This window comes from Parasteatoda tepidariorum, chromosome 4 (genome assembly GCF_982258835.1).
Source record: "Parasteatoda tepidariorum strain Cologne lab strain chromosome 4, Ptep-v5.0, whole genome shotgun sequence".
NCBI lineage: Eukaryota > Metazoa > Arthropoda > Arachnida > Araneae > Theridiidae > Parasteatoda > Parasteatoda tepidariorum.
The window spans coordinates 30865200-30892504 of record NC_141758.1 but is presented as its reverse complement, the minus strand read 5'-3'; the positions used below and the strand labels follow the sequence as shown (position 1 = coordinate 30892504).

Sequence of the window (27305 nt, the reverse complement as noted above, 5' to 3'; positions counted from 1 at the left end):
ATATTCTAAATTGATTAAATAAAGCCAAAAGTGGTTATGCTATTCTGAGTAAATTTTGAAGAAACAAAAAACATAGGAAACTTGTTTCGTAACTACCACTAATATTATTAAGCATCAATTTACTGGTATATAAAACATGCTGTCTTCATCTTCTTATGTTAAGCTTCCGTTAAATAAATTAAAATTGGCCTAGGCCATGTATTCTTAACCTGAGGTTATGAACCCCCGTTTGCTACAGTGAATCTTTGCGAAGCAGGATTTTCCGCACTTGAGACAATAAAATCAAAACATCGAAATCGCTTGAATGATGAACATGATATCATCATTCATCATTCAAGCGACATGATGAACAACGCGCATATCATATGCTCGTTGCTTTGTCCATACCTGCCAACTTTTAATCCCTTCCATTATTATTTTTCCCAGTGGTATTAAAATGGAATTAAAACTTCAATTTTAAGCAAATAAATACGTTGTATTTGAGAAAACTTAAATTGACAACCATGATAGTAACGCATATTAATATATGTGCTTAATTTTTGTAAGAACAGTGGTGATCAATATCATTTAAAAATTAAGATTATAAAAGAAAAAATAGTATATAATTACTACCACTTTAAATATGAAAATAAAATCTTCCGGAAAATCCGGAAGAGTTGGCAGGTATGCATGTCGAATTCTATCCCCCAATCCAATTTATTAATTAAGGAAAAGCAGCAGCAGCCTTCACATTAAAAATTTATATTCTAAAAATTTTTTATACGATTAAAATAATAAAATTAAATACTTTCTAATAATTGATGTTTTCTGCAATAATTTTTTTCACAGGAGGTGGTCCGTGACTTCTTAAAAATTTTTAAAAGGGGTCCATTATACCAAAAAGGTTAAGAAACACTGGCTTAGGCGAATTGAACTAACTCATAAGAACTTTCAATACCAATGTTAAAATTGTCCTACTCTATGGATCTGAGACCCGGCTCTGCAATAAGAAAACATAATAAGAACTTATTTACAACAGAAGAAGATTCTTACGTATCATGTGTTTCCACTAAATTCATAACGCAGAAATCCTTAGAGAAGCTAAACAGAAACTGATTGAACAAGAAATTAAAATACGTAAATGGGAATCGATTGGTTATATTCTAAGCAAGTCAAAAAAATTTAAAATAAAACAAGTTTTTGATTGAAACCCTCAGGGCAATAGAAAAAGAGGAAGACCTAAAAATATGTGTGGCGCTGGACGACACAGAAGTGAATTGAGAACAATAAAGACATGGAGCGAGGCAAAATATTTGGCCACAAATAGAGTGATGTGGAAAGCTATGATACTCCAATTTGGAGTGAAGAGGAATAAGTATGTATGTTATGTTAGTCTTTCATATTATGGTGGGGGGGAAACCTTTACCTATTTCTTAAAAATATGAAGACTTTAGGAAAAATACAATGATAAACATCTTTTTTTTTTAAACAAGGTACACTAACTTAAAATATTTCCTAAGAATTGTTTCCGCTAATCATTTTATAAGCTTCTGAAATTTTAATTTGATAAAAATCCTATTCATTGAAACATCTTATTGTGTGTACGAAAATTGTGATAATTTTTTTGAACTAAATATGCTCTTGTGTACAACTTAACAAATTTGGAATCATCATAAATTTAATAAGATCCTCATATAGTTTTATAATGTGTTTCTGTATTATTCAATATTAAATTATCCTTGAGATGTCAACATTTTCAATATTTAACAACACCATACCTGTCAACTTTTAATCCCTTCCATTATCATTTTCCCCAGTGGTATTAAAATGGAATTAAAACTTCAATTTTAAGCAAACAAATACGTTGTATTTGAGAAAACTTAAGTTGACAACCATGACAGTAACGCATATTAATATATCTGCTTAATTTTTGTAAGAATAGTGGTGATTAAAATCCTTAAAAAAATTAAGTTTATAAAAGAAAAAATAGTATATATTTACTACCACTTTAAATATGAAAATAAAATCTTCCGTAAAATCCGGAAAAGTTGGCAGGTATGCAACACGGTACACAGAAACATATTGCCTACTTGAAAATCATGGTATTTTTGCACCAAAAACGATCAGAAGATAAAATTGAAAAAATTGTACTTTATTATGTTGCCCTTCATATAAGTTTGTTATATGTTTCTTTATTATTCTCTAAACATTGTTATTAAAAACACAGAAATTGTGAGTTTCTGTGTAATTACTATTATTTTTCTACATAATACAATATTTAGGTTTAAATGATGACAGATTAACTATGTTGTTGTTGTTACTTATGCTACATGCCAATCAGCAAGCCTACTAGAAATCAAGTGAACTTTTAAGGCAGAGGAAGCGTTTCTTATCTTTTAGTGGCGCCATCTCTAGCCAGGAATGCGACTTCAGCTACGAACACGTCACAGTCCGCTTAACAGAGAGGTCCCAATCATACTACATTCATTTATCCACAGATCGTAATTTTGACCTGAACCAGAGAACATACAATTTCCAATTCAATATCCGCCGAGTATTATTGATTTGCTATGGGAACTTGGAGGACAATGTGACTCCGACAGATTTTAGACTTATCATATTTCCGACAGATCCGGTCGTCGGGATTCGAACTCCAGTCCTCGTGATCACGAGCCCAACGTCCTGCAAACCAGCCTATGCCAGCCTGCAAATTAACTATAAAGTAATCAATCTAAATTATTACTGATTTTTTTCATTTCAAATATTTAAATACAACTTGCATTTTTCTGCTATGAAACATCTATTATATATAATTCTCTTACGTGGCTCCCAAATTTTGGCTGTATTTCTTTTCCGCCGGTGGCAACGTTTGCTTTGTTTTGTTTACGTTTTGAAAACATCAAAGCATTTTGCCTTTTAGCGATGTGTTTCTGATCTAATATATATAATTCTCTTACGTGGCTCCCAAATTTTGGCTGAAGTACTTTGTACAACTGAATAAAATTCTTTTAACAACACTTAAATATTTTCTTTATTTTCCTCATATATCAGTCGGCAAAGAATTCTGTTAGGTAAAAAAACATTTCGCTAAAAAAATAACGAATTCTAACAGAAATAAAAATAAGCAACTTAAAAAATAAAAATGCTGTTGCCAGCCATAGAATTTTTTGAAAGTTAACTTAATAAATCAAAATGACATAGAAGCGCAACTAGATCAAAATTATGATACCTGAGCGCTTGACATAACAAATCCTTCAATTCTATAAGTGTTGCATCGCCAAATGCCCAAATTAAGAATAGAGTTTTTAAAGAAATTCTATAAACAGTTTTAAATAAACAACCTACTTCTACAACTGCTTCTTGAAGAACTTTGCTCATAGATTAAAAATATTGTTTTAATTTTACAGTTCTAACTTTACTTCTACTTTCTTTATTGCTATGACCCTCTTTCATTAAATTTTACAACTTCATGCTAAATTTGAGGACTTTAAGTTGTTTTGTGGTTGAATAGTGACATTTAGAAATGTGTACATAAAAAAAATAATATTTTGAGGTTAAGAGTTTGCCTCAGAAAAATTTGAATTGTTGACATTGAATTTAACAATGGAAACAATCATTTTTGTGAAAAATTGAATTGTATTGTTGACATCAAGACTGAAAATAATGTGTTTCAACTTAACAATACTACCTTAATTTATACTTTAGAATTGCCTCGGAGAAATTTGAATTGTTAGAAATGACTTAAACAAAATTTTTTATTTTAACTGACAAATACTATATTATAATTTAAACTTTTTCTATGGCTATACTCATTTTCTTACTCTTTTCTTTGTTTTTTACACATTTTATATTTCTGTGATAAAATAAAAAACTTATAGTTGTTCTGCTTCTGAACACTGATGAAAACACAAAATGATGGGCTTCATCAACAATCAAAAATATATACATTTATTTTACAAATTCCATATTATTAGGATGGCACCATTCAGAGAATTAAAAATGCAAAATTATCTTCATAAACATTAATTTTTCTACAATAAGTTATATAAATAAGACCAAAATATTTTATATGCATCATTTATTATTCCCTAGCTATTCTATTTAACTTTCATAAAACGTTCGTAAATTTTGCGTCTCCTTTCCTCTCACGGAGTTTCATGAAACTCGAAATTTTTCTTTTATTATGAATAGTTATTTAACAGGCTGTCAGCGATGAAGTCACGCAAAGCGCAAAATCCGTTATATAAACCGGAACATCGTAGAATATATTATTAATACGAAATCTTCGTTTTCGGCTCTGTATAATTTATAATATCTTAAATTGAAGTTATAAATAATAAAATATCTTTATTTTCCTAGAAGCTTCTATCGATAGAGAATTAGCTAAAATACATACTGCACTTAGCACTCAAACATTTTGGATTTTCCTGAAGATTTTATTTCGGTAATTCAAAAAAAATCGAATCGTTTGCTTCCCTATTTATTCTTGTATTTATGAATATAATTTAAAAAGACTTACTATCAACAGGTGATTAATTTAAATATCGAAACATGCTACTTTCATATTTAGTTTAACGCGTTCAAACCGGGAAAAATGAAAATACTGGTAGAAGAACTATTTCAGTATTAAATAATATTCGGGAGGAGTTAATCTATTCTCAACAATTCACTGTAAGGAAATTTATCACGACGAAGAAGCAATTTGATATAAAAATTGCATCCGTTAAAAACAATTGGTAGTTATGGATTTTTATTATTCCCGGAAAAAAACTAAAAAATGAAATGTATTGTTACCAGTTTTTACTCCGGTGCGCTGCCAAGATGAGAAAATCTAGCGTGACCCACCGGTGGGTCACCCCGGCGTGAACGTGTTAATATGTTGAATGCCTCGCCAATTTTATATGGCTTGCCTGTCTGGTCAAACGGTATATAACAGCAAACGAAATTTGCAAATATTAGACACATTTTGCTGGTTTCTAAAAAAAAATTTAGCTTACATATCTGGAAAAAAAATGGTGACTTATTTAAACCTCCGAATTGTTTAGAAATAGTGGTCGATAAAAGTCTACTAAATTGAATTTATTAAACCAAGAATCACAATTAATAAACTACCACATGAAAATATTTATTTGCTGACCGGAACAAGTTGGCATCTCTGAGTTTATAAATAAAACTATTTTTATGTGTTATATATCAATTTCTTCAAACCATTTTAGTAACGATAATAATGAAAAAAATTTACTCCGCGTGTTCCTAATAATTATGTGTTCCTTGGCTTCTCCGGTCACGGGTGACCCCAGTGGCTCTACGAACAAACTCAGTGCCCGTCACCGGTGACCCCCTTGGCATACGACGTGTTAAATCCTGGAGAGAAAAAAATTCTGCTTTTGCAGGGGAAAAAATACCCGATTTTTTTCTGAATTTCTCAGCACACTTAAAAGCTAAAGCCGTTTTGTTGATTAACACGGCTTTCCTCCGTTTTTCATTCTAATCACAAATGATTTAAAACTGTCAGTTGAAACTTTAATTTTTCCGATGCATTTTTGCATATTGCAATATAACTTGACTTTTTCTCCAATCATTGTATGATTATTTTCTATACTAGATTTTAATTTTTAGGAATTATTTTATGCCTTTGAATATCGTAAAAAATAAAACTGTAATTCGACTCTATTGTCAAATTAATACAATATTGAGGCGAAATTCTCACTGTCACAATTTCTTCATGATAAAGCACTTGTGTTGTAGCATTGTGCTAAGTGCAAATAGCACGCACCCAATCCAAGCGCTAACTGATCGATACAAGTTCTGACGACATAAAATAGTCACACCTGGTGCGCGTGATTTCTTACAGAGAAATTTTGTCTCCATATGGTGAAATCATGAGGACACAACGGATTAATTTTTGTGTTAAAATCACCTATGATAAAAAAAGCTGTCTGATTATGGATTTTTTGTTGTAACTTTTTAGGAAAAAACTTGCTTTTCTACAGTAAAATCCGTTGAAATTACGCAAATTTTACGGTTTTGAACAACAAACCAAAGTGAAGGTTTAAAACCGTAAATTTTAACACGTTCATGCAGGGGTGACCCACCGGTGGTTCACGCTAGATTGTCTCATCTTGGCAGCGCATCGGAGTAAACACTGGTAACAATAAATTTCATTTTTTAGTTTTTTTCCGGGAATAATAAAAATCCATAACTACCAATTGTTTTTAACGGATGCAATTTTTATATTGAATTGCTTCTCGCCGTGATCAATTTCCTATGGCTCCACTAAGGCTTGTCGAAAATTTATGTTAAATCTTCACGTTCTTGAATCACGACTTTTGTATATACATAATCATCATTTATTAATGCTCATATTCAATTTTCTGTACATATTTATGGCAATTAATGTAAATATCTTTGTTCAAGTTGTAATTTTTTCAAATCAACGTTATATTTTCTGTACATATTTTCATGGCAATTACTGTAAATATCTCAGTTCAAGTTTGTATTTTCTCTAATCATGGTAATATTATTGTAAAGCTACCACAACGACTGCTTATATTCAAAATGTTTTTACCTCATTGTTGTAATTTCACGATGAATGGGATAGGGGCCGCTGCGCGGCCCAGGTGCCCAGTTGTTTTTAAATAAAGTAAGTAAGTGATCAATTTCCTTACAGTGAATTGTTATTGTTGAGAATAGATTAACTCCTCCCGAATATTATCTAATATTGAAATAGTTCTTCTACCAGTATTTTCTATTTTCCCGTAGCAGTATTTTCACTTTTCCCGGCGTGAACGGGTTAAGAGATTTTTGTTACATTTTTCTCCATTCTTATTTCTATATTTTTTCCAACTTCTTATTTTTATTTCTTATTAATTCTTATTTCTATTATTTTTTCCATTCTTATTTTTCCGAAAAATAATTTTTGGGAACATGAAAAGGTGGGAGAGGTATGACAGTGTGTGTCTTAAGATATTGTGTATAGAACCTGAATTTTTGAATAACTGAAGTTTATATCCAATATTTAAGAGTAATGAATGGAACCTGAGCTTCTGAATAACTGTCAAGAACAGTGATCTTAAAAGGTGAATAGCGAGACACTAGGGAATTCTTTTTGCTACCTGAGAGAGATTTTATATTTAGATTAAGTGGTTTGTATTTGGTTCATTAACAATCTTAACACTTAACAGAGATGGAGCATAAATTTACTTTTTTTCCATTGATACTTTTTTAAGACGGGACGCGAAGATTTATGTTTTTGGTTAAAAAAATTTTTAGAACGGTACCGATTGTTTTAAAAAAATAAGACCAGAATTACAAAAGTTTTTCTTTTCCGTTGCTTTAATATTTTTAATGGCTAGTTTACTACATAATATGTTACTAGATAACTTCATTCACTTCAAAAATTTACATATTGGAAATGACAGTTGACGTGCTTCACGCACTGAAAAACAAGCGTCAATTTTCAACGTTTGCAAAATGTGAATGAGAAGAAACAAAAGTGATGGTAAATATTAAACATAAAGTTTCCAACGAACAATGGGAAAATGAAGACGAGAAAAGAAAAACAAGAAAAACCACAGTAGCCGAGAGGGAAAAAAGATGAAAAACAGAAGAGAAATCACAGTGGCTGAGAGGGGTGAAACAGGGTAAAATGAACTTCTACCGGCTATGCTAAGGTGGTGAGAAACTAATGTCGTAAACAAGAGAATCAACATTCATTTGAATAAAATAATATCTTAAGATATGCTGATATGACTGAGGAGGAAATTATTTTGACATTGTTGAAATTGTATCTAAGCCTAAGATTCCAACAATGTACAAAAATTGATGATTTCTAGTTTTCTTGATGTTCTTGCTGTTTCCAATGGCACTTGTTAAATACCTGCAAGCCTGCTTGGTGAAATCAAACGAATTTAAGGCTTAGGCTGCCTATCTTGTTTTTAGTGACGCCATCAATTGTCAAGAATACTTCTAAGCCACACACATGTTACAACCCGCTTATAGGGCTATATGGATCCCATTCATACATATTCATTCACAGATCGTAATTTTGACTTCAAGTAGAGAACGATCAATCTCTAATTTAGTACCCCCCGTGGTATTGATTTATTACGGGAACATTGCGTACTTTGTGATCCGACTGATTTAACGTGCTCCGTTCACCATTTACTACACGAGGAGTCCTTCGCCGGCGGTGACCAACCAAACGACCTCTTGGACATCAGACCAACGCCCTACCAACCTAGCTATCATGGCAGTATTCTTAATAACGTGTTCCTTAAGTCTACATTTTAAAGGGCGTTTGTCTAATGTTTTTGAGCGTTTGAAACATGTCGACTTTTACTTTCTATTTGCATATTTTTAAAATAAAAGTTTTTAATATAAAAATATGCGTATTATTGCTATAGTGCCTTGAAATTATTTATTTAACATACAGTAATTTTCTAATGTTTTATAACATAAATTTATAAAATAACATGTTAAAACTCAAACTAATTTGCATTGCTTTCTTCTCTTATTTTGTCTGAAATAAGATGCCTGTGACTTTTTATATTTTGCATTATAAAGCAACTGATAAACACCAGAATCATAAATTTCAAAAGCATACCTAGCTTATCCAGAAAAAAGTTTTTAACAAACATTTTATTATTTATTTTATAAATACAGAACTCAACTATAATGTCAGGCGCATACAGAGCAAACAAACAGTTACTCAATATGTCGTTGTTATAGATGGCTTACGGATTTTAATAACTCTTTTGAATGTCAGATGGAATGTCGATGAAACAATATTTGTACATGAACTGTTCTCAAAACTTTACCGTTCCCTCTACTATAAAGTTCTCATAACTGAAATCAATCACTAGAAAGCGTTTTGGGTGTTATGGAACTGTTCTCGGGAATTTGTCGCGCTTGAATAACTTTTCCAAGATGAAGGTTCTGATTCAGCGCCAAAAATTTCAGAAAGCAATATAACATAGCGAAGCTCGCTTGATCTATTGGAAGATACGATTTATGAAATTCTTGTTTACGTCAACTATTGAAAATTTAATGTGCCAGAAAAATACATGGACTATTTTTAACCGACTTTAATATTGAAAGTATAAAGTGTAGTTAGTCGCAATGCAATAAAAATGTTCTTTCTATCTACAAAATTCAAAAGTTAATCTATAGGAGAGAAAGTATAGCAAATAATTCGTAATATTTTCAACAAAAATATGAACTAAAGTTATGGATTTTTGCCTTGAAGTTACTAACTTTTATTCTTCACTGTTGGAATTTTCATTCTAAAATCACGGTAAAGTAATCGAGGTAGTCTGTCCGTCCGATTAACCATAAAATTTATTGTTAGGAACATATTTTTACCTTTGTGGTTTTGAAACTATTTAAACCTGATACGGTTAAAGAACCATTAATACATAAATATACGGTTTTGTAACCATTTACAACTAGCATAGGTGGGTGCTGCACCATTTATGCGTGAATAATAGTTTCGTATTCTAATTATCAAGGGTCATTACATACAGGAAACTAGTTTCTCTTCATGTATTGAAGGAATGGAAGACATATTGTGGTATCAAAGCTGGCATTCGAACCCCTGTTCAAGCGGTCAAGAGATTGAGCAATTAGCAATATCAGCTACAGTGTGTCACCTGTTGCATGGAACAAAATGGCTTTACAAGGTGGATTTAGGGCGGATAGAATTTGGTTATTAAATCGTATTAGGTAAAAACTATTAATAAATGTTTATTCTAACATTTAGCAGTTTAGCTTTTTTATGGTTACTTTTAGTTAATTATGGTAAAATAACAATTTAATAAACTGCTATGTAACCCTTTTTACCGAGAAATTTCGAACAGTGTTGAGTAGTGCATTTCTGAAATTTAATGTTAACTCTAACTTAAACAAATTAATTTAACGTGCAAAAACGTGCGTGACTTAAAAAATATGATTTATGAAATTCTTGTTTTGATGAACTATAGAAAATTAGTGCCAGAAAAATGTATGAACTATTTTCAATCGATTTCAATACTGAATGTAAAAGTATGGTTCGCCACAATACAATAAAATTATTCTTTAAATCTATGTAATTCAAAATTTAATGTACAGAATAGAAAGTATAACAGGTAATTTCTTATGTTTTCAGTAAAGATCTATACAAAATTTGCCTAAAAATTACGAATTTAAATGCTATACCTGTGAATTTTTAAAATGTAATGGTAAGTCTAACTTAAACTAATGAATCAAATTTACGTGCTACAGTTCAAATGATTTATTAAAAGGCCGATTTAAAGAAACCTTGTTTACACGAACCATTAAAAGTTTAAAGTGTTAAAAATATATAGTGAAGTATGTATTTATTTTAAGGCACACATATTTGGATGGTTACCAGAAAAGAGGATAAACAAAATATTTAAAAAATTTCTAAAACTGTATAATGCATACTATATATTACTTTGTAAGCAACAAACCATAGGTCAGGCATTAAAAAACTTTAAAAATCTACATACGTTTAAAATAATTATGTATGCATTTTAAAATTTTTACATAAGATTCACATTTGTTCTTAATATTTGGTGGAAATAAGTGGAGCATGATCAAACTATTCGCTTTTTTTAAAACTATTTTATCGATTAACACTGAAAATTGTAAATAAATTCCTTTTTAAATAATAGTGTTCTATGATATATATATATATATATATATATATATATATATATATATATATATATATATACTGTTATGTATATATATTGTTTTAAAAGTTTGCTTTAACGGTAAAAATGATGCAAGAATAAAAATACATTGTTTGTTTTTTAATATAAAAAAAATTATTTCTGCGTTATAAAAACAGACATTGTTTCTAATATTTCAAATATTAAATCAACTCTTAAAGAATTCTAAATGTTATTTAAATAATCTGATGATCTCCGAGTAAAACATGTTTCAAAATTAGAGTAATTCAGACTATCCTATAATCTAATTAGAATGAAACATTATTATTATTCGAACTCGTGCGTTTTAATGTTCCGAATGGAAAAGAAGCACTGTTTTACATTTAAATTTTGAATTAGATTTCGTGTGTATTTGGCATTTTAATTGGAAGAAGGATGAAATACGAATGAAAAATTAAGGTTCGAAACAAAGATTTCGTTCGCAAATTTGCTGGAGCACAAACTCAGTTTAATGAATGAAATTAAGAGTGCATATTTAAACTTTGAAAGTAAATGAGATTTCCTGGTCGGCGTTCATTTTCTGAAAAAGACACGTTCGTAAAAGCATTCCAGAAAAATTTAATTAAAGAATTACTCTCGTTTACAGTAAACAAGACTGATTTCCTTTATCTGCTGATGGATTGTATTAAAGGCAAATGAAATTATATATGTGACGCGTTAATTTAATGGAACGAATTGGTAACGATTTTAATGTTTCAGATAATTACTAGTAGGAATGTAAATACTGTTTTTAAACTTTACTCGATTAATGAGTTTGTTTAACGTAAAAGTGTGGTTTCCCAAAGTGTGCTTTCATTAGGTTCTCACGTCTTCACCCTAACCCCAATCCCCTTTGTGTCAATTTGAAGACTTCTTGCTACGAAAAAAGATAGTAAATTATTTCAACAGCCTGCTACAGCAAAAGAAAGAGAAACGCAACTGTAATTTTTACCAACTTTCCTGCGAAATTGTATTTCTGCATTAAATTCCTAAGCTTGATTTATGCTTCGTTCATTTTTTTTAATTTAATATGTTTGATTAATCTCCATTCGGATAACTGTTACGACCACGCATCATTTGAAAATTGTGTAAAATGAAAATGTGTTTTGTTCAATTATGCTTAGAAAAATTTGAAACGTTTCATTTATAGTTAAAATAAATTCAATTTTAAAATATCAATGAGGTATAAGTTTATATTAAAATATAGAGTATTATTTTGGTGAGCTGTAAATTCTCAGTGGTTAATGTACTAAGATGATACTGTGGAGAACTAGGCCTGAGCACATCACCACCATCATGCCATTGCTCACAAAATCGTGGGGCCTTAACCCCTTGGGGACGGGTGATTCAGAAAAGCATTCGAACAAAATCAGAATCTCAGAATGTAATTAAATAAAAAAAGGTAACTTAAATGTTGTCGTTGCTGATTTGACAGATTTAATTTGCTTTTTATTTAATTATTACTTTAATTATTTAATTATTTTACTTTAATTATTTATATATTTACTTTAATTTATCAAAATATAACTAAATAGTTTTATTTTGAATAAAGTAATGGTGAATTAAATAAATCAAACAATTATAACTCCGCCCACAAATAAACTACTAAAGAATTACTTTGATTACCAGTTTTATCTTTTTACCCCGGTTGATACGGTTTTATGCTGGCACGCATTTGTAACAACCGGGGCGAAAGGGTTAAGCCCCCTGTCCACTATGGATTTTTTGTGTACGTTTTCATGTCGTACCTGTAAACTTTTCCAGTACAAACCGGGGATTCTTTTCGAATAGTTAAAGGGACAGAAAATCTTTCGCATTATTTGTATTTTATTGTGTCACAATAATCTGATAAACAATGATTTTGATCACCACTATATCTGAACAATTAAAACAAATGTATAAAATTTGATAACCGATAATTGAGGTGATAATGTATATAGCCTTTTTTTCCCTTCATTTTATAACCTTTTATATATATCAAACTGGTGTAACATAGTAGCAACCCACCGAAAGCTACTGGCTGATACAGTGTTTTCGAAGTTACTATCCCGTGGGGGATATCTGTACTCTTTCACTTAAGGTAATAAATTGGTGGATGGGAAGGGTGGCGCTGGGGTTTAACATAAGTTACATCTTAGTAGAGATGAAAGTCTATATATACCAAGACGAAAAAGAGCAAAAATTGGTACGGTAGGCAATTCATTCTAGAATTTTTTTTCGAGAAACGTTACATTTGTGCGACTACCGAGTTTTTTTTTATAATTACAGCATATGTATAAAAAGGCTCTTTTAAGAAAAAGTAGATATTATTGAATAGTTTGTAAACTAGAATAGATTTACTCCTCCCGAAAATAAATTAAAACTAAAATGGTTTTACTACCAGCTTTTCCTCTTTTCCGTCTCGCTTTCACGCATGAAGCTACGGACAGCCCCGTGGGAGGTGGGCCCACCTGCCATGCACCTGTATTTCAATGATTTTTCCTTTTTGTTCCGCTTATATACTAGACAATTGTAAGTCTAAGCATTCAGGTGAGAGTTTTAAATGCCGAAAAAATAAAATAAATTAAGTTTAATTTTACTATGTTTACTTCAATTTCACTTTAAATATTGTGGAAAGCTATAAGTTCCAGGCTAGTTCCCATGTCTTGTGACGAGCTTATTATTGTGTTGACAAAATTAACCACATTTCTATACGTTTTAATTTTTAATCCTCTACATTTTTATACAATCTCTTGAAGGCTGAGCATTTTGCATCTCTGTTAATGCGTTATTAAGACAATAATTAAATATTGATGCTTACATTTAGTTACTTTTTCAAATCTTCAGATTTTTTTTTAAAATGAGATCTGAAAAAGTAGGGATCGCTAGATTCATGATAGCAATTATCTTAATTATAAGATTTCTAGCAAAAGGCAATTTCTAATAGAATAGTTTAAAATTTTGCCAGCAGTTAAAAAATTTCGATATTATTACTTACGACATATTACTGCAGCGATAAAAACATTTTTTAAAAATTGCTTAGAAATAAGATTTAATTATGATAAAAATTCTTTTCTTAATTATTTACACCTTTTAGCTTATTTCTTTGCTCTTGCATAGTTGATGTCATGTCAAGAAAATAATTAATTTCTCATAACTCGAAGAATGTGACAATCATTATTTTCTGCTTGAAGGCTTGAAAAATAATATAAATTATTTATATGACGTTAGTTGATTGAAATATTTTTGAAGAGATTATGTTAATAGCAGTTTAGAGTACGAAGTACCTGTCACGTTTAAATATCTTACTTAACGCATTTAATTGTGTATGATGTTCGGGGATTAAACAACTTAGTTTAAACACTCATGGTATTTACTGTTTAAAAAATTATCATACTTAAAAAAATAAAAACAAATAATTAGGAAATTAAATTTAAGCTTCCTATAAAATGTTTCTAAGTGACCCTGAGGAAAGAAACCAAAAATAACAAAACTAGATAAAAACTGAAGCTAGAAAAAGATGCACTGAACCGTTTAAACTTTTCAGTTCATAAAATTTTAGATTTTTCGAACAATCCTATACATTTTTGTAACATTCTACATGAACATCATACATGATTCTGTGAGAAAAAAAGATACTCTGCAACAGATTAAATGCTATCCAAAGAATAAAGTTGTAATCCCTGAACAGAAAATGTATCATTCATAGATTTGGAAAATCTATCATTCATAGGAGTTAACTTATGCGATTTAAACGGAATACGATAATTGGGCTAATCATATTATTAATTCCTCAATGCACATTTCACATTAATGTTCATTTCAGTAATAAAATTATACAAAATATTTAACACGAATTTTCATTTAGATAATTAAATTATTCTAAAAAAAAGTAACATTTGCGGATTTCTAACTATTATTTTACATTACAAATTAAGTTTTACCTTCATAACGCCTGCAAACAGGGGGGGATGATATTTACTTTCTGACTTTAAAAATAGCTAACTTTTTCACTTTTTACTAGCGGCAAAGGTTTTAATAATCCGAAGCGTGTTCCAGTGGCTCTAATATACTAGTATCTAGTATACTAGTATAGAGTTCTGTTGTTGTTGTTTCTAATGTCACTTGCCTCACGGGCAAGCCTGCTTGGTGAAACCGAGCAAATTTATGGCAGAGTGTGCGTTTCTTGTCTTTCAGTGGCGCCATCTATGGCCAAGAATTCGACTTCTGCCACACCCGTTTATAGCGCGGAACCATTCATACATCCATTCATTCATCCACAGATCGTAATTTTGACCTGAATCAGAGAACAATCAATCTCCAATCCAGTACCCCCAGAGGTATTGATTTGTCATGGGAACATGGAGAACTTTTGCGACTCGACAGATTTAACGTGCATCAGTCATTTTACTACACGGGGAGTCTTCGGTTTGCTGGGTTCGAACCCACGAGCTCTCGGACATGGGCCCAGCGCCCTACCGACCAGGCTATTCCGGCCATGTATATAGTTCTAATACCTAATATACTGGAAGTAATATCTCTCTCTAAATATACAAGAAGGTTCAAGTATTGAATTTATAACACACTAATAACAAATTTGTTATTAAATACGGAGGATATTTTTACTATTCCTTTTTTGGTCATATCTGAAAGATAAAGTGAGTGTAAAATTTCTTAACCTTAAATATTTTGAATTTAGTTTTCAATGAAAACTGCCAGCATTAATATTTTACCATTTAAATTTTTCTGGTTTCAATTTTTTTATGGAGTCTGAGCATACTATTTTTAATAAACCTTATATTGGAATTTAATTGGTTAACATGGACTAATACATTTTCCCCTTCGGTAAACATGTGAAAATTTGAAACTAGAAAGGTCACCTGGGTTCATTTAATGATCCCTTTAAAAACAAAACACGCACTTATTTACCATAGATTAAATAAAACTAATTACTTATATTAGTTTTGTTTTTTAAATAGCTTTTAATAATATATGTAAAAGAGATCTAGGCTTGAAAAATAAGAAAGTGCAAAAGAAAAGACGATTAAAAAAACTTCAGCATTGAAATAAGAGAGAGAGGGTTACAAAATGTTTCATTAAGCGTAATCATTTTAATTATTACATTATTATTATTATTTTTCTATTTTCAGTGGTAAGAGAGTATTTTCAGTGGTAAGAGAGTCATTTTCTCTTCGCCCAATATCTATAGATGATCGAAGTTTTTTATTTTTTTTAATCTATTCTTTTTATAACCATCGTTGAACAACCGATCCAAATTTGAGTTCACGGCTACCAATATTCACCACCGTAGCCTTGTAATCATGAACCCAGTCCAAAGAACAATAGAACTCCAGGATCAAGTAACGGGAGAAATTTTTCCTTCGTCGATGACTTTTCGATGAATGTAACCCGCTTTTGAGTTAAATGGTGAAGAAAAACCACGAAAATCACTCACGGTTAGTCTGAGGGAAAGGGGACTCTAACCCATGATCCGTCTACCACTGAGAATATTTTAAGTCAGCACTATGGTCGGGGAATTCGAACCTAGCTCACTTCATTGGGAGGCGAAGGCTTTATCCCCTGTGCCGCCACGGCTCGAAATCAAAGTTGTATTTTATTTTATAACCGTTGACCCAATTTCGGGTTTACGACTACTGTTGCTAAACTCCGCAACCTTTTAATTTTGAACCAATCTAGAAGACAAGGGAACTCCTGGATCAGTACCCCCAGAGGTATGATTTGTTATGGGAACTTGGAGGATTTTGCTACTCGACAAATTTACGTGCATCAGTCACCATTTACTACACGGGGAGTTTACGGCTGGCGGAGATCGAACCCACGACCTCTTGGACATGGATCCAGTGCCCTACGAACCAAGCTACTCCTACGCCAAAATTCAATCAAAGTTTCACGAAAACCCTAAAATAGAAAATGCGATGGCCATCCACAGAAAAAGGCCCCAACAGATGAAATTGTGAGGCTCAGCTATCAGGCCAATGCAGTGCATATTTGTTGCAAAACAGCCATGTCATGTGAAAAATCGGATATGTGCCACAGCCTCACGGCGTGGCTTGTCACGAATTGTGTTTTGTTTCAGCTTTTGCCACTTCTTGGCATAAATTCTTTAAATTTACTGTATGAAATTTAATGAAGATTTTTCTTTTTATAATTCGTTTTAATATGAACAAGTGAACCAGAATATTGGTCATTTGCCTATTAGAGTAACCCCATTAGGCTAATCCCTACGAGCCTAACTCGTAAGCCTTCTCATTTTCAATAGTTCCATAGCCAGTGATGCAGTTAACAAAAAAGATGTTTCAAATTTAAAGGCATCCCAACAGATATCTAAAGACTCTTTAAAATTGAGAGTTGCGTTTGAGTTGAAAGAATGACGACCTATGTAAATGCGACTAAAACACTGAGATGTTGTTCCAAAGCAACACAGATAGCATTAATTTCACTATTGAAAACTGCTTTGGTAGAATAGTTATTGCTTTATGGTTTTTAAGATATTGAAATAATTTATATTAAAAAAGTAGATTGCACTTAAATACATTTCTTGATAGATTTTTTGTCCAGTTTTCTGGAGTATACAGGGCACAGAATACATTTGGCAGTCCTGTTTCATCAAATTTTTCTACGCGTTTTCTGCATTTTCCAGATTCAACGCAATATGTTTCCTCAGACATACCTCGATAAATGCTCAGTTAACTGGTTTACCTACTTTTATTTTCCCCTTACGTTAGAAAAATCTTCATTCTTAATTCATTACAACTAGTGGGCTGAGCCCTCTGCTCGCTAACGCTCGCCAACCCCCGAAAATTGCTACGCAATCTTATATGGTTTGCTTCGCAAACCAAGCTCGCCTCGCTCGCTACTAACTTAGATTCGTTGCAAATGCACAAAATTCTAAGAATTCAAAACAATCATTCAAATCCATATCAAAACTTTTTTTTAAAAAAAATTACATATTTTTAGTAGATAGATGTAATTATGTACATTAAAATAAATTTGAATTCAAATAAAGGACATGTAATTCGTTAAACCTATTAGAAATGTGCTATAGTATAATTCGTGATGTAAATCAAAAATCGTCAAATAAATTCGTTATATATAAATTCGTGAAAAAAAGCGCTTTCGAAAATATACTAAGTAGACTAAAATAGAGAACTATCGACAAAGACTACTCACTTCTGCCTAACTTAATTGTATGAGATTGCCACAGCTGATACTCTCTGGTTATTTCCGTTTTTGAAAGCGCTATATGTTCAGCCACCTCAACTAGATTTGGCATGTGACATTTTTAGCGGCAATCATTGGACGATTCGCCGTGTAAGAGAAAACGTAAACAAAACAAAGCAAACGTTGCCACCGGCGGAAAAGAAATACAGTCAAAATTTGGGAGCCACGTAAGAGAATTATATATATTAGATGCTGTTTTAAGATATTAATAATCAACTGAGGTTATTAAGTGGCACCAATATCAATATGTTATTTTGTTAATAAATAAATTTTTCAAGAAAAAATCGACGCTTCGGAAGAATTAAGAAAATAGTCTAAAGCTCAACTAGAAAAATATTGAAAGTGTGAGATTTTTTTAAACGTTAAATGATACCCAAAGATTGACTTGGGAATCTGTACATGGCCCTACCTTGTCATCCGAGTATTAAAGACATTCAATTTCACTATAAATTAAAAATGATAAATATATAAGTAACTGTTTCTTATCTTACGATACTTTAGCTGAGATTTTCCAAAACAAAAATGTAGAAGTATTTCCATTAAGACAATTTTCTTATTACCGGAAATACCTAATTTTTACTTTCTGATAATTGAAAAAGAATTAGAAAATGAAACGTTAAAGCGTACAGAATTGTGTTAAACTTAATCCTTTCAAAAGCGATCAAATAAAACTTGCCCCACTAATCTTTCATAATAATATAAGTGTCTGAATTTCTTTTTTCCTATTAACCACACAGATTTTTAGCAACAACTTACAACTTTTTCTCACAAACAAATCTATGATATAAAATCTGGGAACTGTTAAGATATTGGTTGTCTGAGATATTTTACCTTTCCCGTAAACAACCTAGCATCTAAATATTATATATATATATAGCCAAGAATCAAACATAAAACACGTTTTTTAACTATCAATAGAAATTTTTTATTTAGCCTCATTATATCGCGGCGTGAAAAAACGGTTGCCAACTTTTCCGTTTAATCCAGAGAATTGTTGACAGCAAAACCAAAATGTAAATATTTACATTTAACAAATATATTTTTCACCACCTTAACATTCTACACGTGAATCCCGATTGTATCTAGTTAGAATTAAATGTGGAAAGAGTTAGTTCTTCTTGACAGTAAATGAATTCATTTAGAAAAATTGTTTTCTCGAAATATACTTTAAAAAGAGCATTTAAGGGTAAAATAAAATACAGTAATAATAGTAGAAAAATCCTTTTTTTTCCCTTCTAAATACTGGCAAAAACAATGTCATGACTTTGACAGGAAGACCTATTTTTTGATTAATGGTCTGTTTGAGCCGTGATCCATCTTAGAGCCATACTCCAGCAGGTTACTCCAAACCTACTGTTCTTTTTTTAATTTGTTTATTTCTTTTTATAAGGAATTCGAAAGCTTTTATATTCTTTACTAATACATGTGATTAGTAGGTAAACCGTATTTCGTGATTTTCCTTCAGTTCTTAAAAGAAGTAATTTAAGAAGCAAAATTTTTCTTGTTTTATTGTATATAAATGTGTTTCTGATTAAACATTTAAATTCTCATTTTCTTTTCTGAGTACAGATTTTCACAAAGGTAAAATATATTCCAATTTCAAAAATAATATGATTTTTTAATCGTGTCCGTGGACAATTAAATGGCCTCGTGTGCCTTCGAAACAGCATCCGCAAGCTCCAATACATCATAACTGTAAAGGATCTCACGAAGTTCTAAAGCCCAGTGGCACCATACCCAGTTGTAAAACATATGGGGTAAGGGCTGGGCACTCGAGAATGTGATCTGGGGTAAGTTGGACATCGGTGCAGTTCTTGCAGGGAATATAAGTTCTTATTTCGTCGGGAAGAATTTTCATCCCTTTAAAGTGGTTTGTTCTCAGTCTAGTAATTGTTGATGTTAAGATTCGGGAGCAATCAAAGTCAGTAATGAGGGGTTTCCTGAAGGAATGGGGAAGAAGTCTGTGTCTTGCAACTGCATTTGCGTCTGCAAGCATGATGGTGGAGGAAGGTTGGTCGGCAACTCTGCCTTCCTTAGCCAAGGATCTCACGAAGATATATATGATATGATATATGACAAAAAGGCCAAAAAATTACGTTTTTATCAATAAATTAAATGAATCTGAATTATGACCCCTTAAAAACGAAAGTGAAATTTCGATACAATCTGAAAAAGATAATATTCAAAGCATTTATCTGAGCTCCCAAATCTCCACCAAAATTTTTCATGTGGTAGCAAAATACTCATCAAGCATTTTGAAGTTCTCCTAAATTCGCAACCACTTAAACATAAATAGTATTCAGCTAGTATTCAATATATATGCAAACCTTTGTGGAGGTCAAGAAAAATTTAATGATTAATATTTATAAACAAGAAAGGTATTTTGTGGCATCAATTTTGCTGCCAATTTAAAATTTTTGTCAGACATTTGGTAGCTCTGTATCATGCTTTGGCTTCAAATGAGACAGATGCTTGAGATTTTTTACAGATCTTGAATACTTTCCCATCGCTGCTTTTAAACCTGCAATCAGTTTTCTTCTAAAACAAAATTTTTTGTGCAATTTACATTACTGACGGCTGAGTGCCCCCACCTTTCTGGTACGTAAGGCGTGGTAGAAAGCTGGGGTGTAATTAGATTTCTGTTTAAAATGCGATAAATTAGGATGACAAATTCTTTGTCTTTAGCAGTATTGCATTATTTTCAAAGTATATTTATGTATATATTTATATAAACCTATACATTCTTTGTAAGCGTGCACACTCAAAACAAAAAATAAACTAAAAATACCATTTTGAAAAAATAAAGATCGACAGCTTTCGGAACAAAACTAATTTCAGATTTGAAATCCCGAATTAGATGACATCAAGTATTTCTATAAATGAAACAAAAAAATTGAGTTATTAATACATCATGGTATACAGAACTGTCTTGTTTATGCAACACATATAAACACTAACACTACCATTTTCACTTTTTCTTACAAAAAGAAATCAGATCTTTAAAAAAACTCTAGGCACAAACGAGTGAAAGACTTTCCGTAGTATTATTAAAATAAAAATAATTATATATATATATATATATATATATATATATATATATATATATATATATATATATATATATATATATATATATATATATATATATTTTCCTCAACTGGCAATAAAAAAATTTATTAAACTATAACTCTCAGTGGTCCTTTTTTTCCATTCGGGCAATATCCATTAAGTTCTCTTATTTCAGTTGGAACACAGTTCATTATTGCTTTTGCTTAAACCCGTCATACTTCATTCAACTGACAGGATCTTTACTTCTGAGTACCAAAAACGTCTTTCCTATTGACTCTGAGAATACGAACGCGCCCCCGTCTTGTAGAGAATTCCAAAACTCCCCGCCCAAAACTCATTTCATCCATCACACTTGGCAGTTTTGGCGACTTAGGCGATAATGTTTCTCGTCGTCCGCTTGCATCTCCTCCTCTCAACTCATCACCATTATCCGTACTCGCATCTCTCCAAAATAAACCATGAAGTATCCGAGGGATTCTTAAGAGCAGTTAGAGACTCTACAATGTCTCCTAAATCATTTTGATGTGACTGTTTTCAAAGATGGCCCAGGTTTGCAAGTAACGGTTGTGGAAAGCATAACATGTTGCGCTTTATTATATAGGGGAGACAAATACTTTCATAAATGGGAAAAATCCATTTAAAATTTTCCTGGAACACTAATGGTACACTAGCTACGCTAGCATGGAAAGAAATTGTTAAAATAAATTACGGGAGAAGATATATAAATTATTTTATAAAAGTATTTTTTTATCCTTTACTAAGACCGGGGAAAGTGTTATGATATGACAAGAAAATAGTAAAATGAGTTTTAAGAAACGCATAATAATATTCTTACAGAAAAAGTTTTTCGTTCATATATTAACTAAATTGAAGCTTTAGCCTGCAATTTTAAACAAAAGAAATGCATCATAATTGTCTTCCATTTCTTATCTAAGTGTAATTAAAATTTAGTTTTAGATTCAACGCCTTCTTGGGAAAAGAAAATGAAGTATGCTTTGCTATAATGAAACTAATTGAATTAAATTTTATTGATTTATCTTTATGTATTTTTAATTTCGAACTTATTGTCTATTTAAGGGTTTTATTTAAAACAATATTAGTGTATTAGAATTTAATCTAGTTTTTTTTCCAAATACATTCTTAATTAAAAAAGAAATATCTATTTTACTTATGGGCTTAATTAAATTAAATATTTCTACTCAGTTTTCCTGTCTTTTGTTTCTTTTATTTTTTCCCATTGTTTGCTAGATGATGATAAGCAACAGATGAGCAAATATTCTTAGCTATAATGGCATTCTTTTGTTTTGTTGCATCAGGAAATTCAACACTCACTGAATTATTCATCTCTGTAAAATCACTCATTGATGTAAAAATTATATCTTCTAACTTTTTCCTAACAAGCCGTAATTGACATCTTTTGAAAATGTTCCGTTAGATTTCATTTCAGTATTTATTTTGCATTTCCTTATAAATGTTTCCATCCTAATATCTAACAATTACGAAATTAATTTTAAAGGATTATGAACAAAATAAATCAATTAATCTGACCAATTTTTATTCTAAAAAATATAAAGATGAAGCAAGTAGATAACTTCAAATGATCTGTTTATCATCTATAAAATTCGTATGAGTTTTTTTGACCAAAATTTTAGTTCAAATTTTTTTGCATCACAAAGTATAAAACTATTGATTTAAGCTTAGCCAGGATAAAAAGATCTCCAAAGATGAATTAAGCACATAATAATCTCCATAGAAGATCTTAAGTGTTGGTGAACAAAAAAGAACTAAATCTATAATAATCATAAAGTATTATTACTGATTGTTATGAGATAGTTTGTCTTGCTGAATGAAAAAGAAAATGCGTGTAAATTCTGATTACTTAAGTTTTAACCTTTTGCTCAACGAATTCTTTAATATGCTGCTAAAACTTATGTCAACACTAAATTACAAAAATAGTACAATATTTTTTTTAATTTCTAAAATTGGCAAAATAATGTGGTTAATATAATTAAAATTTTAGCTTTTAAATAGGTTATTTAACTTTTCTACTCAGTGTTGTAATCGGAGGGCAAAAGATCAACATTTTCTGGCGCAGTGTTGCCAGTCTGTTCACTTGTTTCCGTCTATCACTGATTTTTAGCCACTCTGAAAATGTCACTTACCAGGTTCATACAAATATCTCTTCAAATGTGTTCTACTAACTTGAAAAAAAAGCAAAGGAAAACGTAGGACGTACTTGGGGAAAACGTAAAATTGGTAGAATTTGCAGTCGCAGCAGGTACCGATATGTATAGAATAATTCATTATGATTAGAAAGGTATATAATGCATTCAAGTACACTCGATGAAATTTATGCAACTCTACCCTTACAAAAATTTAAGGTATTTTTGAGGTATATATCAGGTTGTTTTGAGGTGTCAAGGTTAATTAGAGGTTTATTCGAAGTTGATTTCTAGAACAACCTTAAAAGATCAACCTACCAAGGTGTATAATCAAGATGTAAAGTTCTTTTATTCACACTTGAAGTTGATGGAAATTCTACTTCAGAGCCACCAGATTAGGGAGGTTGTTTTTGAGGTGTACGGATATTTTTTCTATACTTCAAGCAAATTCGTATATTTGAGGTGTGAATTTTTTTACCCGATCTAAGCTAAGATTATTTCTGAGTTATATGTGACGTTATTTTGTGAGGTGTAAATGAGGTTGAAATCGTGGTTTATTAATGAGGTTTTTTTTTGGTGCAAAACATAAAGTTCATTTCTACCTCAAGTGTATTTTCTACATCTGCCAACCTCAAAAACTTTTTTTGTTAAAGGAAAGCTTTCCGCTCGGGCAGAATTTGCTGTAGTTCTTAGTTTCTGGACACTTTTAAGGCAATAAAAATTGTTTAAATCCAGCTTCAAGTTGGACAAAAACATTTCCGCTACTTCTTTTTTTTTTTTTTTTTTTAATTTTTGCCCATGCACATTTTCTTTAAATAGCAAATTGTATTGGTACTTATAAATAATTTAGGAGTATTATGTACTTGTGATCGACAACATCGGCCGATAATCACATTTAAAAAACTGCCTTTGTCATAGTAACATTTATACTAATTGTACCAATACTGTGCTACTATGACACCTACGAACTCTTGCGGATTTTTTTTGGAAGATTTTATTTATATTTTTAATGTAATAGCAAAAGTTCCAAAATCACGCTCGGTTCCTGTTGTAATAAAATTGAGTTAATTTGCTTTTAAATACCATTAAATTTAAATAAATGACAATAAAGAAACATAACCTGCTAGTTATCTTAACGTTTTTTAAGTGATAACAAAAAATAGATTAAGTATTTCCATTCAATATCACTTTAGTATTTATTTCACTACTACTGGTAAAAGTTGACAGGTAAGTAGCAATAAAAAAAATATCACAATATGCATAAAATGTTAAACTAACGCAGCGCACCAAAAATTTTAAGCACGAACATAGATCTTCATGGCACGTCTTTGGAAGTAACAATAGAAAAAACAAGTATTGATACATTGAGCACGCTTGCTCTAAAAATTGGTTAGGCAATGAAAGCTACGACAAGTATAAATATAATACAATAAGCTTTAACTTACCTGACGTACTCAAATGCTCATATCATTTTATTCCATTTGAATAGATTTTCATCTGAAAATTAAAAAAAAAGATTACGTCAAATATTAACATACTTTTAATTCAAACACTAACAGTGTCCTTTTAGTTTTTTATAGGAACAATGGAAAACATAATGTTTTAAACTAATGCATCAATTCATAAAACTTTCACTAGCTATTAATATTCGAGTTTTTGCAATTTGAACAACTTTGTTTTGGTGACAGCTGCATTTTATAATCAAATTAAAAATACTGCACATCGGTGTTTATTAAAGGGAACTATATACTCCGTTTCTAGTTTTGCGTTTGCTAAAAACCATCTGCGTTTTAAGAAGTAAGTAATCATCCGCGAATGCGTATATTTCAGTTATGAAATTATACAAATACGCTTCGAAAATACTATAAAAGCATTTATAAGTTAAACATGCCAGACAGAAATTTAATTCATGCATCTTTTACGATACATATCATAAAAATATTTTTTTTTAAAAATTACATTTTCGTAATCTTACTGATATCCTATATTTGGCGGCATATTTCGATAAATAGGGAGAACACTCTCTCTCGAAAACAAAACAACTGTATGACGTTGCAAAAGCATGGGATTTCATTGGACCACTAAAACTGGAGCGTCTTTTGCAGGCATGTCTTTAACAAATCAAATGAGAGACAAAGAGTTTTTATTTCGTTATAGAAGAAAATCGTCAGGAAAATATTTATAAGAAAGAGAAGAAAAAAATATTTATAATTCTTTCATAGCTTTTTTTTAAATATGAACAAAAAGTATTATTTAAATATGATGCTAATCTTTAATTTTTGCAGAAATACAAAACAATAATTTTTATTCAATAAGTTTTGTTTTCCTTTCTTACGATTTAAGAAAGCAAGCAAATGAATACAGCGCAACGGTAGCGTTGTTGGCCATGTTGACTGACTTGTTGATTGCTTCGATGATCATTTCACTACCAACTTGAACATTTTTAAGGGATTTTTGGTACCCTAGTATTATAAACTTTTTAGACCAGCTGGTATCCTGATTTTAGTTAGAAAAAGTCCAGTATTATATTAGAAACGGCAAGATTAACACATCAATTAGGATAAGCTGTAGTTCTAGATATTTTATTTTACAACCGTCGTTGAACATCCGACCTAATTTTGAGTTTACGACTATTAATGTTCAACTCCGTAACCTTGTAATTTTGAACCAGATCAAAAAGACATGGAAATTCCTGGATCAAGTATTGGAAGAAATTTGTCTTCGTTGAACAAAGCCTTCAGCAAGAAAACAAAGCTAAATAAAAATGAATAAAACTTTTGTCAATAATTTTATGGAATGTAACATATTGTATGTATGTAGTTTTTCATACAATTAAGCAGAATTTACAATTCTGGATAGACATAAGAATTCTCAGAGTCTATATAAAAGCAGTAGTCCTACAGCAAAATGCTTACTATAGAATTATTATTCTAGAAAAAGAATTTTTAAGGTTCAACTCAGAAAAGAAAATCTAAAATTCATATTTCTGGAGAAAAAAAACGTTTTAAAGTAATTTTCATAAACTTTGCAAACATTTCATTACTATTCTTCTACAAAACCTTCATCATATTAATTTAATTTGAAATTATGAATTTATTAAAAAATCTGTATTTGTTAGTTTTTTTGAGCTCAAATCAGGATCTTTTGTTATTTACAGTAGATGAAAATGTTTAAAAATATCTATCTAAAATTATTGTAAATATATGAAAAATATTTACGCCGTTGAGGTTTTTTTTTTTATACATACAAAATATAAACCGTTGAAACGAAATCTCTGGGAGGATTTTATTTTGAAAACATGGCATATTGATGAATGGCCAGTTTTTCCCACTATAAAACTACAATATGTCCTGTTTTTTTTCTTCTTCTTTTTTTTCTTCTTCTTTTTTTTCTTCTTCATTTTTTCTACTTTTTTGGATTTATCGACTGTTGCAATGCACGCTGGAACATCCATCATTTTAGTTTACAAATCGATTGCTTCTGAAACTACTGTCGTTTTATATTCGAATTTGGTCGAAACAGAATGATACATGTAGAGAATATTTATTTGCCCTTTAACGATCTTGTCTTTTGTTCTCGGGGGTGACAGTTTTACAAATCCGATAAGTTATTGACAAAGTTTGAAAATTTAATATCTTTTTCAAAAAATCAATAAAAAAGATTTAATGAGCAATTCGAGATCTCAAACTGCACAGTATCTTCTAAATCTTAATTATCTTCACCCAGTGGACAGAAAAACAACGGTCTGTGAAAAACAGACGATATTCTTCCGATTCGAGTGCGGTTTATGTTTGAATTAAATGTCTCTCCATGTAAGATTCCTCTCAATGTAATGCAAATGCAGACTAGTTCCATCAAAAAGTATTCCACGAAAGCAAATTTCCCGCAATACTTGATCCTAAAGTTCCCTTGTTTTCTGGATTGGGTGCAAATCTCAACAAGTATGTGAATTTCCTTATGTACATTCAGATCTCTCTTCTAAATAAGTATTCACTTAATTCCTGAAATTTTTAATTAGAGAGCTAAATCAATTTAAATTTTGGGACATGGTAGCCCAGTGGTTAGTGATCTGGAATCCTATTCAGAAGGGCCGAAATTCGATCCTTGGCTCCGCTGAAACCCACGGAGTAAATACGATATATCTTTTTGTAAAATCTATGGA

General features: G+C 30.8%; 1 protein-coding gene across 1 annotated transcript in view; it reads right to left on the bottom strand.

Moving 5' to 3' along the window:
* Window positions 1-27305, bottom strand: part of LOC107447924 (uncharacterized) — a 229877-nt gene that overhangs the window by 134105 nt on the left and 68467 nt on the right. Inside the window, exon 2 of the mRNA XM_087160872.1 lies at window positions 24589-24640. The gene's annotated coding sequence lies outside the window, so the exon portion shown is untranslated. The remainder of the gene's footprint in view (window positions 1-24588; window positions 24641-27305) is intronic.